Source organism: Euprymna scolopes, chromosome 2, assembly GCF_053919585.1.
Source record: "Euprymna scolopes isolate OS-2025 chromosome 2, ASM5391958v1, whole genome shotgun sequence".
Lineage (NCBI taxonomy): Eukaryota > Metazoa > Mollusca > Cephalopoda > Sepiida > Sepiolidae > Euprymna > Euprymna scolopes.
Genome location: NC_136483.1, coordinates 2,025,718 through 2,040,660, shown reverse-complemented (window position 1 = coordinate 2,040,660; position 14,943 = coordinate 2,025,718). Strand labels below are relative to the sequence as shown.

General features: G+C 36.9%; 1 protein-coding gene across 1 annotated transcript in view; it reads left to right on the top strand.

The window, feature by feature from the left end:
- LOC145288225 (uncharacterized) overlaps nt 1-14,943 on the top strand; it is a 247,873-nt gene that overhangs the window by 201,994 nt on the left and 30,936 nt on the right. The gene's annotated exons all lie outside the window — the stretch shown is intronic.

The window sequence follows — 14,943 nt, the reverse complement described above, 5'->3', positions numbered from 1 at the left end:
CTGGCTGGTCTCTTCCTAGGTCCTCTGAATTCTATTAAGTTGCAAATTGAGCTCTCTGGTGACCAGCGAGGGGGAGAGAGAAGTTGGGTGGCTGGATTCCTCTGCCGAGACCTTTATCTCTCTCTTCTTCTATCTCCTTCTATCTGATTAAATCGAGTTCTACAGATCTTATATAGTAAAACCCTTGAATAATGACGACGCCTACGTTCGTCTTCGACCAATCAAATTGATTGATAACAATCCACCTTATTCCTTCTCATTGGTTAATTTGGCCTGTGGCAGGTATTATTTTTCCACCCACAATTTCCAAAATCAAATTGACTCATCCCCAACTTGCCTGACCCCGCCTTCGCGATAATGGGTTTTTTCCATATTATCAACTGATAATCAGAGGAAATATTATTTTTAGCTTGTAATAGGTCACCAGATTTCATCTATTTAAAAATATCCGTTTGATCTTCTTTCCTCTTTGAATTATTTGTTTTGTAAAAACATCCGTGTGATTTTTTAAAAAAATATTCTTTACATGTCAGAATTCCCCTTAGCGCCCAAAACAATTTGCCAAAAGACATTTTTAGATAAGTCATAATTGGAAATAAACACTGGCTTGCTTTTTAAGTCCTTTGTGCATCGGCAGATTTGAGTATTTCCTCAAAATATTCTATTTACGCCCAAAACGTATTATCATTCTGAAGTTTCTCAGATAATATCTATTGAAAAACAATCTATGTCGAACCTTGGGCTGACGTCATTAATTCTTTTATCAGGCCCGATCTGTTTCGTGTGTGTGTGTGTGTGTGTTTCTCAGATCAAAAACGATCCGACATTTCACCTGTCAAACACCACATTTCAAGCCGACCGACATTTCAAATCTCTGTTTCGGAATATTTTGTGTTGGCTCGTTTAGTTCAAACGCGAGCGTATTTTGGTTAAAAAAATGTTTTAAGTAATCTTTCGCTTTGAAGTTTAGCATGCGATTTCTATTTTTATCCCCCAACCGTATGGTACCTCAACAACAAGATTTTGACACATAAAAATATCAACCAAAAAAAAAAAATTATTATTTTTTTTTCTGTAACCGGTGTTCGCCCGGGATTGAATATTACATTTAACACAAAAAAACGTCACATCGACCCAACTGATCTGATGTGGCCCCTCTTTGGTGTTACATGTTGCTATCTGTTCAATCTTTGTTGTCTTGATTTCGTGAAAACAATATATGAATGCTCGATTAAAAATAAACTGGTAATCTTGAAGTTTACAAATTAAACCACCTTATACTGACTTAAAGTCCATTGCTATATGAACAATTACTAAATTCTCAATTATATATAAAATTCGGAATATTATAAATAAGATTATATTGGGCTCATCAGTTAGACACATCCGAACTCAGGATTCGAAACCTGAGCCTCTTGCATGCGAGGCAAGCACTCTACCAACTGAACAAACGCTTGATCTGTGTTGGTTAATAGAAATTCTTGTGTGCGGGTGTTTGCTCAGTTGGTAGAGTGCTTGTCGTGAAACCAGCTACACCACATCAGATGTATAAGGCTTTTGACAAGGTATGGCCCGATGGTCTTCTTATGAAAATAAAATCCTATGTTATTACTGGACGAATGCTTAGCATAATTAGATCTATCTTAAATGAGAAAAGAATCCAGGTTGTCCTCGAAGGGCGTTCGTCCAAAAACATTTGATATAAATGCGGGTGTGCCTCAAGGATCGATTCTTGGACCTTTGTTATTTCTGATAGTCATAAATGACTTACCTGATAAAATTGTCTCTGAGATGGGTATATTAGCCGACGACACCACGCTCTATAGCAGGCACGTGGAGAAAACTAATGAGCACATATCTAAGGGAATGGCCGAAACCCTAGAGGAAGACCGTAGTGGAATGAGGTCAAAAATGGACGGTAACGTTCAACACTGCCAAGACAAAGCTAGTTCCCTTTAATAATTACATGAAACCTTACCAACCACCAATAGCTATGGCTAGAAATACTTTACCTGAGAGTACAACGTTCAAGCTCCTTAGCTTAAAGTTCACAGGAAACATGAGTTGGAATAGATACATCGGGCTTATTGCTAAGGCTTCTGCAAAGAAGATAGGCTCTCTCTATCGTGATTGCAAGTTACTTACGCCTGAACGTATCCTATATCTCTGCAAAGCCACCATTCGCCCATGTATGGAGTACTGCTGTCACATTTGGGCTGATGCATCTGCTACTAGTCTCTCGCTCTTGGACAGGGTCCAAAAGAGAGTAGCCAAACTAATAGATCCCGAACTGTCATTTAACTTCAGCCCCTGTCCTAGCGACGAAATGTTGTATCCCTCTGCCTGTTTTACAAGTATTTTAATGGTGGATGCTCTGACGAACTGTAAGCCCTTGTACACCCTCGACGAAAATACCCCCGAAAACCCGACAAGCATGGAAGTCGCACCCCTACACAGTTGAAATCGCTAGATGTAAGAAAGCTTTTCACTGTAATAACTTTGGAATTCTGTAAAATGCAGAAGTTCAAGTATAATGTGAACAGACATCTTGCTGCTAAACTCCTTACATAGTACCCCTGCAACTTAGGTCCCTGATAGTAGCCCCCCTACATCATAGTGACAATGTGCCTTGTTTGAGGTGAAAATGTAATAATAATAAAACAAGACTAAAACTACTGGAAGCACTGCATATAAGAGCTTAACAGTCAAAGATTAATACGACTATGGAACTTTCTTACACAAATTTGGTATTAGAACGACAATACGGAAAATGGAGACACTATAAAAAAGACGATTAAGCAGAAACAATCCGTTCTGTCCAGCAATGTCTCTCTCTATATATTATATATTCCTGCTTTCCGGCTGACCGAAACAATCCGTTCTGTCCAGCAATGTCTCTCTCTATATATTATATATTCCTGCTTTCCGGCTGACTACAATATGGTTGTGTTCAAGTCTAAAGTAAATAAGTTCTTGATGAGCCGTTCCATATAAGTTATCAAATTTACCAAATTTTCATTACTAATGATTACTATATTGTCCAATTTCTACTGTACACTCTTTAACCCTTATCCTTGAGTGGCCTCTGGGCCTTGATAATGTGGTGATGCCTATGTAAAAAAATATATATATAGTAAGTAACTTACTAACTAGCTCTACCTACGTATTGAGCACTTTTTAAGTAAATACTATAAGTTTGCGCATAAATTTATACTTTCGTATATTAATTTTATGTGAGTAAATGAAGTATATATATATATATATATATATATATATATATATATATATATATATATATATAAGTGAACGTGTCTGTGTGTATGTGTACATTTCCCTACGCAATAATTCTGTCAATGTTTAGTCTACAGACTCGAAATTTGATATACAGGGTACTGAGATTTGGAAAAATTGATGTGATCGGTTTTTGGCCAGAAATTTGGCGATTAAAGGGTCAAAGTTCAACGATTTGACCTTTGAGAACTCTACCAAACTTCTCCGACAATTTTGGGTCTACACACTTGAAATTTTAGATATAGGTTCCTTGGACATGGATCTAACTTAATAACTTGATTTGAGCCCAAAACAATAAATTTTAAGGGGTCATAATAGAGGTCAAAGTTTAAGAAAATTGACCTCTGCGGTCTCTTCCAAATTACTAAGACTATTTCTGGTCTAAATATTTGAAATTTTATATAAAGGGCATTCAGAAATAGGGCAGGCTTTTTCATCAGTTTGAGTCGAAAATTTTTAGTTACCAATATATAAATGTATGTATGTATGTCTGTTTGCATGGCTCCTTAAACTTTCAATCAGTATCGTTTTAAAGTGCAACCTGTCATAAGACAAATATCGAAAAATTGGCTAATAAAATTATCTTCACCTTCAACTAGGCACTTTTCTACAGGATCACTTTTTTCGCCGATATTTTTTAAAGTCATCCTCTCCTTTAGACTGCCTTGCCTTAATTTAAAAAAAATGTCGCTTCCGGTTTGGCGGTGGTCGCAACAGCATAAACGTTAGGTTTTACCCCGTTCTTTTCCTCCTTTGCGGTACGGGTTCGAGCCTGCCTTCCTACTACGACTTTTGTTTTTTTTTGCTCAACATACACATCCAAACGCCCAGGCAACGCCGGGCTGAAATGCTATATATATATATATATATATATATATATATATATATGTATATATATATTTATCTGTGTGTGTGTGTGTGTGTCTGTGTAAATTTCTCTACGCAATAACTCTGTCAATTTTCAGTCTACAGACTCGAAATTTGATATACAGGGTACTGAGATTTGGGAAAATTGATGTGGTTGGTTTTCGGCCAGAAATTTGGCTGTTAAGGGGTTAAAGTTCAACGATTTGACCTTTGAGAACTCTACCAAACTCCTCCGACAATTTTGGGTTTATATACTTGAAATTTTAGATATAGGTTCCTTCGACATTGATTTAACTTAATAACTTGATTTGGGCCCAAAACAATAAATGTTTAGGGGTCATAACAGGGGTCAAATTTTAAAAAAATTACCATTTTTTTTTTTTTTGCTCAGTATACACCTCCAAACACCAGGGCAACGCCGGTCTGAAATGCTAGCATATATATATATATATATATATATATATATATATATATATATATATATCGAAAAAAAAGAAGAAAACAAGATGAATGAAGAGGGAGAAAGAGAGAGAGATTATAAAAGATTAACGGAATAACAAAACATCAAAATGGTGGTCGTTATTAAAGAGCTAACATCGGGATGCGATTTAGTGATATATGTTGAAACTTCCGACAAAACTATTGTTGTTGTTGCTCTTGATGATGATGATGCTGATGATGATGCGTTTGACTTCAAAGGAGGACATTTTACTCATAAGATGAGATGAAGAGAATTGGATGCCGGTGGGAAAGGTCGTAGAAACATTAGAAAGATTATTATTTTAATTTAGAATGAAAATGACGGGACTCGTGAACAGGAAAAAGATGACAAGAAACAGACCAACATAGAAAGATGAAAAATCCATATTCGATGAAAATCGGGAATTTTCTACACATTTTTCTTTTTACTCAAAAAATAGACCGGAAAAAATCATACATGCATCGAAAAAAAAAAAACATTTACAGAAGATTATAAAACATTTCTTTTCTCCTTTGCTTTTTTTTCTTATTATTAATCTTTAATAATTATTTGAAGTAACTAGATGCAATTAAGGAATACTCACTGACTGATTGTGTTCCCTGGAAGCTGTGCGAAAGTTTCGCCATATTTTCAGTAGTCTTTACGCTTTGCGATAAACTTTGCAAAGAGACATCATTAAGGAAAGCGTGGAATTTTACTAGGTTAGTCGATAGTACGTACGCCGATAGGGGGACACAAGTTTTATGAGTTAATCAGAGTACATTCATTGAAGTAATTGTACAAAATTACTTTGAATAGTTGCACAAAATACGTATTTAATATATTTATAGATATTTTCCAACCAAAGGACACACACAAATACATTTCACCTTTCATTTATACTAATCCTTTAATTTATGAAGCTCGATGTAACTACAGAGCACATACAATAAAATGATAAAAAGGCTCTTGACATATAAAAGGCCTTCGACAAGTATGGCATAAAGGCCTACTTCACAAAATCTCCAGCTACGGTATAACTGGAAATGTTTTCTCTATCATTAAACCATTTCTCTCCGATAGAGTCATAAGAGTAATGGTCGATGGACAAAAATCAAAAGCCTGCAGTATTAATGCTGGAGTCCCTCAGGAGTCCATCTGGGTCCAACTCTTTTCCTGATCTACATCAATGATCTCCCTAAACACATACTTAAATCATTCGTTGACATCTCTGCTGATGACACGACCATGTACGGCAACACATCAAAGTTCTCTCTGATTGTCTCTCCTCTGATCTCGAGCGGGTGGTTCAGTGGGGGAAGACGTGGCTGGTTACCTGTAATGCATCTAAAACTAAGCTCCTATCTTTTCATCATCAACGCTCTGATCAACATCTGGCATCAATTGAAATGGATTGCTCTCGTCTAGAAGAAGGCCCATGTTTTGACAAGCTTCTGGGCTTGACCTTTACTCCTGATCAGAAATGGAACACGTACATCAAGTCTGCTGCCAAGGTCGCTGGAAAGATGGTGGGACCCTTCTACTGCTCCAGAAGATATCTCACTACTGATGCAATTTTCTATCTATATAAAAGCCAAGTACGCCCAAGGATGGAATACTGCTGCCATATCTGGGCAGGAGCTGCTAAAAACAGTCTATTCTGCTTTGAGAGGGTACAAAATAGACTTCGTGGCTTAGTGAGGGATACCCTTTTGTCTTCCCTGCAACCTCTCTCCCACAGAAGAGACTTTGCGAGCCTATCTTTGTTTTATCGTTATTTTGATGGCAGGTGCTCGTCTGAGCTCCAATCTGTAGTCCCCCTCGCAAATCTTTTACGAAAAACACCCGTCTAGCTTAAACCACTGTCAAAAATTTTCCCCACACTTTATCTGTGCCTAAATCAAAACGTGGATTCTATGAACACAGCTTCTTTCTTAGAATTGCACGCCTGTGGAACTCTGTGTCGTCTGCTTGCTTCCCACCTGACTACAATCTTGATGTCTTCAAGTCCAACGTAAACAAATTCCTGATGAACCGCCGCCTTAAGTACACATTTTTATTAAACCCCCACACTAACGTACTGTACATGCAATAACCCTTATCCTGAGTGGCTTCCGGGCCTTGATAAGCGATGATCACCTTGTAAAAAAAAAATTATAGAGTTGTGATTTCAAAAGTAAAAAAAGGGTGCCATCTGTTAAAATAGAAATTAAATTGTAGCATTCAAAGCTGGTGAGGTTACACTGTACCAACGTGTCGCGCATATAAATCGATTAAAAATTCTAAAAAAAAGAACTGACTGCATAAAATGTATAACGACTTTTTAATTTGAACCCATTTTTATAAACTATTTAAACCGGCTAAAGACCCCATAAATGAACGGTCCGTAAAAAATCCAATCAATTTTGAGGCCCCTAGCGCTTCTATAGGCTTATCTTGAAGTACATTTGCGTGAAATTGTTTTAAAAATCAGCTCAGCCATTTCGATGTCTATAGGGAACGAACTCATACAATAAAATACACAAACGCAAACACAGACACACAGAAAGAGGTAGTGGTTTTATATATAAGTATAGATTAACAGGTCACTCGGCGTTGCTTCGATCGCTTAAATATGATATTTTAACTTTGGCAGATTTCGTATTTATTATAAATTTTCAATTTTCTATGGATTATTATATTGTACCCAATATGAAGCAATGATTTAGAAAGTTTTAAAAGAAAATATGATATGGGTCCCATCGGCCAGAATTGAAAACCAAGCACACACATACAGAGAGAGAGAGAGAGAGAGAGAGAGAGAGAGAGAGAGAGAGAAAGAGAGAGAGAGAGAGAGTCCGGTTTTCTAGCATAGTCAAAATGATAGGACACGTATAATGTGCATTCATTGGCTATCATTGTTCTGAATCATCATGTTAGGGATCAATCAGAATTGGGGGCTTAAAAGATTGGCGTCATCCTGCCCGCTGGTAATTTGGTGCAATTCGACCGGGTAAACGTCAACATTTTCAGACGCAATGATGTTCTGTTCGCCATTTCCCTTTTGGAAGACATTCATAATATAGTAATATAACACGCGTGAGTCCCGATATATCGCGCCCTTTGCCCTCGACAATCTCGCTTTCAGGAATTCTTCATCGCTTATTTATATTCTAATTATTTAGGCTATAACAACGCGTGAGTAATTATAGGACATGATTTCAAGACAAAAATAGCATCCTCAAAAAGTAAAGATGAAGAAACGTCGAGTATATTCAGTTGCAACAAGCTTAGACATGTAGTAAGTACCTCTGCCCCCTCCCTGGTAGAGAGGATACTCAGGGATGCTGAACAAAAAAAACAAAGAAACAAAACAAAAAAAAAGAAAAACAATTGAAAGCTCGATAGAAGCACATCAGATAGTCTGTTATTTCCTATATAAAGCAACCATTTCTCAAGCATAAACCGGTGCATCAACACATAGCTCCCTCTATTTCACAGTGCGAGAAATCCTATATGCAACTACGGAATGAGCCTTACTATTTTAGAATACATTTCTTCAATTTTTTATTTGATTGTTGAATTTGTATTTTGTAAATTTACACTTTCATGGGCGTCCGAGATTTTCAGTCGATTGAACTCAAATATGTACTAATATATATATATATATATATATATATATATATATATATATATATATATATATATATATATATGTATATACAATCTTTTAAACTTTTTAAAGCCTTTAAAACTATATAAAATAAAATTTAAAAAATTGCCCCTCGTTGGAACATTTTTGTCAATAATTCAATTAATCTCCCGTATCGTTGAATAGTTTTACTCACATGAACAAAAATTAGTATCAATATTCTTAAAAAGGATCATCAGTTGTTTACCATGAAACACTCTTTCGAGGATCAACCTGAGGGAGTGGTTTGCCCCTCATTGGGGAGCAGGATATGCTAAGATAGTTTTAATAGATCCCGGGTAACAGCGGATATCCCGAAGATTCACAATAGAGGATATACATATAAATTTTATTGTCAAAATAGATATATTTACTTACTGTTTGAAGTCAGAGAGATATATTTTGTTATTCAAAAATGACGACAGAAATCTGGGAACAATAACATTGACATTGTCTGGCCTCGACGAACTCAGAGCCAGATTTTAGGACTGACAGTCGGTGAACTTAGAGGTCATGAGAATATAATATTGACTGGAATTTCAGATCGCAAGCTAGCGATATGACTGAAGTGCACACCCGGAATCTGTTTTTTCCGTTGTGATTTGATTAGATGAGGAAATTTCAACCCCGACTACTCACACTCCTATTAATACTAGTGCCGCGCGAAATTAGTCAGTTTCCAGCGAGAGTTTGTGCGTGGAACTCGAAGTAACCACACCGTTCCCTAAAGACGTGACCCCTCCTCCCACCCGTCTCAGTACTGTCTCCGAAAACAAGACCAAAGATTTGAGACTTAAAAAAACTTACTAAGAACTAAACGATATTTTTTAAATAATTATGTAAATAATTTTGTGAATTAATTCTCGTAGAATAGAATTTCACGTGCCTATTTTTCTTTTGCCTGCGGCTTTGATATTCGCTTTCAGCATACAGGATTCAATGTAACGACCCTCTGAGAAGAACAGGACGATCCAAGCTGAAGTTTCCCAGACAACAGGGGTCCTAGTGAACGTCATAAGAGTGGGGGTGTTACACCTCTGGATGTTGTTACCGTTGTTAAATACGAGGGACAATTTGGGAGAATTGTCGGAATAACACTATTACGAAGACATACTTCTTTTAGTTTGACTGTAATAGTACTACCCGTTTTATCATCGAATCTTGACTTCTCCTTTATTACATCCTCAAGCCGAAAATGATGTTCACATACCTATAAACATCATTAAAGAAAACATGCATACCATAATGTAAACTATTGTTAAAATCTAAGAAAAGATAGTAAACAAACATTTACAATATTAAATCAGTGTATGTGTGGAGGGGTGAATGTGCTCGCTTGCGCGTACAACAATAGCCACCACTTATAACCAAGAATAACATTGCTTAATATCCGGAAAACTACTTATCTGCGGAAAATTTAAATGCGATATTCGTTTCAGCACAACCGAAAACCTCTGAGCAACATTTTTTAAAGGTAGGGTTTTTGTTGGTCTATCAGGTCAAAATACTCAATTTTACGTTGACCAACCCCCAACATTCAATAGCTGCTTATTTTACATTAAATTGATATAGAAAAGTGATCCCCCAACTTTGTGAAACTATAATTTATACATATCTTGGAAACTACATGTGTAACCCCTGACGTGCGCCCCACGACAGATCGCCGACTCCCAACGTGTACCGTGGATTTTTCGTTCATGGCCAGATCGTCATTTTCTTACTGACGACTGTCGGTGGGGACACACGCGCGGTTTCACAAAAGTACAAATATGAACATAGAAAGGAAAAACACAAACGTCAATGTTCAACTGTAGTCGTTATCAACTCCCATCCGTCGTCTAGCGGATCTAGATCTCAACTGCCTGTCTCCTCTGTCTTTATATCTCAGGTCGCCCACCTCACCCTGGATACCGGAAGCTGCCCTTCCCTCTTTTATCAGTAGGTTTCTATTGTTATTGTTAGCTATGTCCTATCTATTGTTGATTGTAGGATATTTCCGAGTTCTTTGTTTATTCTAAGCTATTTCCTATCTATTGTTGATTGTAGGATGTTTCCGATTTCTTTGTTTATCCTAAGCTATTTCCCATCTCTTATTGATTGTGAGATATTTCCGATTTCTATGTTTATTCCAAGCTATTTCCTCTTCCTTTTTCTATTGCCCCCTCTCAGCACTTAGTGGCTCAAATCCACCCCAGGGCAACTTTATAGTATCACACTTGTTTCCTGGAATTTTCGTTTTCTAGCACCCTTGAAAATCTTTGATAGTGGTAATTTTAAAGGATTTTATAGGGTGGAAAGATACTGCCAGAAAAAGCCCCCCCCCCCAAAAAAAAAGAAAGCCATGGTGATCACCCATTTTTAAAACCAACATTTCTTCATTTTCGTTAATTTGAGCGATTATCAAGGCTCTACATGACCATAAGGAGATCGCCATATTTTTCATTCTAATATACTTGACAGCACTTTTATTTTGAAGTAAAGAAAAACGTAAGTTAAAACACAGTTGAAAGATTAGTAACTTATCTTGTCTTTGGGAACATTTACCTTCGGCACAGGATCAGAGTGTAGTATCTGTTCTGATGCTACACTTCATTTTTTCTGTCCTCGGTAAGTGGAGGAGAAATCCTTCATGACTAATACAATTTTTATTTTATTTTTGTTCTTATCCAGAGAGTTCCTTTTTGGGAAGCTTTTTATATTTGTTGTTATTTAACGAAAATTTAATGTACTCTTTCTTTTTTGAAGTTCATATCGAAGCTAAATTTAACAACGTCCGCATGTTCGTCATGTTGATTTTCAACACGATTTTCTTCAGAAAAATGCATAGAACTTTACAATATTTGGACATACTCAGTGAAAGAATTTATTTATTATTAAAAGAACTTTTTAAAACCATTCTCATATAAAATTTTTTCTTTATAATTCTATAAAGAAACAACTTAAAGTGTAACGTTCACAGCTAACTTTAACGACGTCCGCGTGTTCCATATTTTGATTTTCAACACAAATTCTCTTTCGAAAAATACATAGAACTTTAAAATAGCTGGACATACTAAATGAAACAATTTATTTATTATTAAAAGAACAATTTGAAAAACATTCTCCTGTAAAAATTATTTGTATAAATTTTAAAAACCAAAACAAAATAAAATTAAATGTTCAACATACACGATATATATTTTAGGCCCATGAGAACATAAACAGTTAAATATGAACATAATATTTGCGGTATTATCAATAAATAGTATTGCTTCTTTAATTTATATTAACAATATTATCAAACATTATGAAAGTACTTGAATACAGTTCTAATTAAATATACGTTTAATTAACGAAAATAACATTACTTACTTTACTATATTTGGTTGGAATAAAATGTTCCCTTATAATAGCACGTATCAAAATAGAGACTTGCTCCTTCTCTTAATAAAAATAAAATAGATGCACGTTGGGATCTTTAAGATTATTTCCCCGGCAATTTGGGGGGCACACAATAATAAACAATGTTGGACAGCAAACTAAACATTCTGAAGACGAAACGGCTACGGAAAGGGACACTTCACCTAAATCTCGATCTAGTAAAGACGTCACAGTCACAGATTCACTGGCCGCATTCTCTCTCGGTAGCACTGCTTACAATTGGAAGATGGGGCCAACATTTTACATTAAAAATTTAATTCCTTTAAATTTGTATTCTAATTAGTACGTATAAACTTCTGAGCTTTTAAGTCTTCGCAAAAATCTAATATTATTAACGTAATAATCTAAAAATATAACAAAAACAGAAGTCTGATGGTGTGGCCTGTTGGTCTAATGGTATGATTCTCACTTCTAGTGCTAAAGGCTCCCTGTACAATTCCCAGACGACCTCGATATCCTTTTATAAAATTTTACAATATTTCTCCAAATACATTTGTATTCTCATATAGAACTCCTGTTACATCTGAGTTCTTTATTCCTTAAAACAAACTTATATCATTTAATTAATACGATCCTCTTAAAATATATTCAAACAAAGATCAGAAGTTCGTGGCACGTTGGTCTAGTTGTATGATTCTGACTTCGAGTGCGAGAGGTCCCGGGTAAAATTCCCGGACGAGCCCGACATTCTTCTTTACAATTTTGATTCTTTTAAAATTGTATTCTCATATAAAACGTATGGTACACCTGAGTTCTTTATTCCTTAAAACTAAGTAATATAACTAATGAATACCTCTTAAACTATAAAACAATAACCGTCAGTAGTGTGTGGCTCGTTGGTCTAGTGGTATTATTCGCGTCTTGGTTGCGAGACTCTCCGGGTTCAATCCCCAGACCGGCCCGAAATATTTCATAAGAATTATCATTGATTGAGATTGTCGGACTGACTTTCTCATCTCGTTTGTTATTGTCACAACGTTTTGCCCTCCGGCCTTCGTCAGGTGTTTTGTATCGAACTGGGGAACCATTTGTTAGGAGTCTCGAACCAACCCTTTATTATTATTACGGGGGTACCGTGTTCGGACTCCAGCTAGGCTTTGGGACATAGTTGCTGATTCTCTGTTTTGAATGTTACTTTTTCACTGCCTTCGTTCAGGATTGAACTCATCACCTTTGGGTAACTGTAAACTTTAATACAACGTCTAGGACCACTCGGCCATATGTCACATATATACCGATCTCAGAGGAAATTTTGTCGGGGAGGTAATTTATGAATATCAGGAACAGTAGAGGTCCAAGGATAGACCCCTGGGGCACTCCCGCATTTATATCATATTGTTTAGATGTACGACCGTCGGGGACAACCTGGATTTTTCTCTTATCTAAGAAGGATTTAATTATGTTAAGTATTCTATCAGTGATACCAAATGATCTTATTTTCCTGAGGAGACCCTCATGCCATACCCTGTCAAAAGCCTTAGATATATCTAGAGCTACCGCTCTGCCCTCCCCCGCTTTGTCCAGTGAATGGTATATACGTTCAGAGATTACAGTTAGGAGGTCTGTTGTGAAACGGGCTTGTCTAAATCAATATTATTGGTCAGTCAGAAGTTTAGCATCTGGACTAGAGCATGGTTAATTAAGGTCTCAAATATTTTGGCAAAAAGTGGGAGGAGGCTAATGGGGCGATAATTTGATGAGTCAGTTCTTTCGCCAGAATTCTTGAATACTGGTACCACAGAAGCAGTTTTCCAACAGCCCGCAAAGCAAGATTCATTAAGGCATTTGTGGTAGATTTTGGAGAGAACTGGAGCTACTTCGGCTGAGCACTTTTTTTAAGAGCACAGCTGGGATGAGCTCGGGTCCACATGATTTTGAAGTGTCAAGGTTTTTTATGATAGCATGCACCTGAGCAGGGGTGATTTTCAGATCGTCTAGCGTGGCGTCTGTCCGCATAGGAAATTGAGGTAGGGGTTGGTTGGAAGGGCCCAGTGTGGAGTTTGAGGCAAACCGACTGGCAAGCATGTTAGCCTTCTCGGTTGCTGAGCAAACAACCTCGTGATTGTTGGTTGGTGGGGGAATTGTTGATCGCCCATTATTTTGGTTAGTGGGAGTGTTTCTCGCTTCGGGTGCGAGAGGTGCCTGGTCCAATTGTCGGACGAGCCCGACATCCCTCTTCAATTTTAATTCTTTTCGATTGGTATTCTCATATAGAGATTTGGTAATATCTGAGTTATTTATTCCTTAAAACTAACTTATATAACGAATGTAATCCTCTTTAATAAGATAATAAGAAGCCCGTGGCTCGTTGGTCTAGAGGTATGATTCTCGCATCGGTTGCGAGAGGTCTCGGGTTCAATTCCCGGACGAGCCCCGTATTCCTCTTCAATTTTGATTCTTTTAGAGATTTATTAACATCTGAGTTATTTATTCCTTAAAACAAACTTATATTACGAATCTAATCCTCTTAAAACATTGTAAAACGACGATTAAAACCACGTGGCTGGTTGGTCTAGTGGTATGATTCTCGCTTCGGTTGCGAGAGGTCTCGTGTCCTATTCCGTGACGAGCCCCGTATTCATCTTCAATTTTGATTCTTTTAGATTGGTGTTCTCATATAGAGATTTGTTAACATCTGAGTTATTTATTCCTTAAAACAAACTTATTTAGCGAATGTAATCTTGTGAAAAAATTGTAAAACGACGAGAAAAAGCGCGTGGCTCTTTGGTTTAGTGGTATGATTCTCGCTTCTGGGGCGAGAGGTCTGGGTTTCAATTCCCGGACGAGCCCCGTATTCGTCTTCAATTTTGACTCTTTTAGATTGGTATTCTCATATAGAGATTAGGTAACATCTGAGTTATTTATTCCTTGAAACAAATTTACATAACAAATGTAATCCTCGTACAATATAGCAAAACGACGTTAAGAAGCACTCGGCTGGTTGGTCTAGTAGTATGTTTCTCGCTTCTGGTACGGGTGGTCCGGGGCTCAATTCCCGGCCGAGCCCTATAGTCCTCATCAATGTAAATGTTTTTAGATTTATATTCTCATATAGAGATTTGGTAACATCTGAGTTATTTATTCCTTAAAACAAACTCATATAACGAATGTAATCCTTTTAAAATATAGCAAAACGCGGTTAAGGAGCCGGGGCTCGTTGATCTAGGTGTATGTTTCTCGCTTCGGGTGCGAGAAGTCCCGGGTTCAATTCCCGGACGAACCCTATATTCCTCTT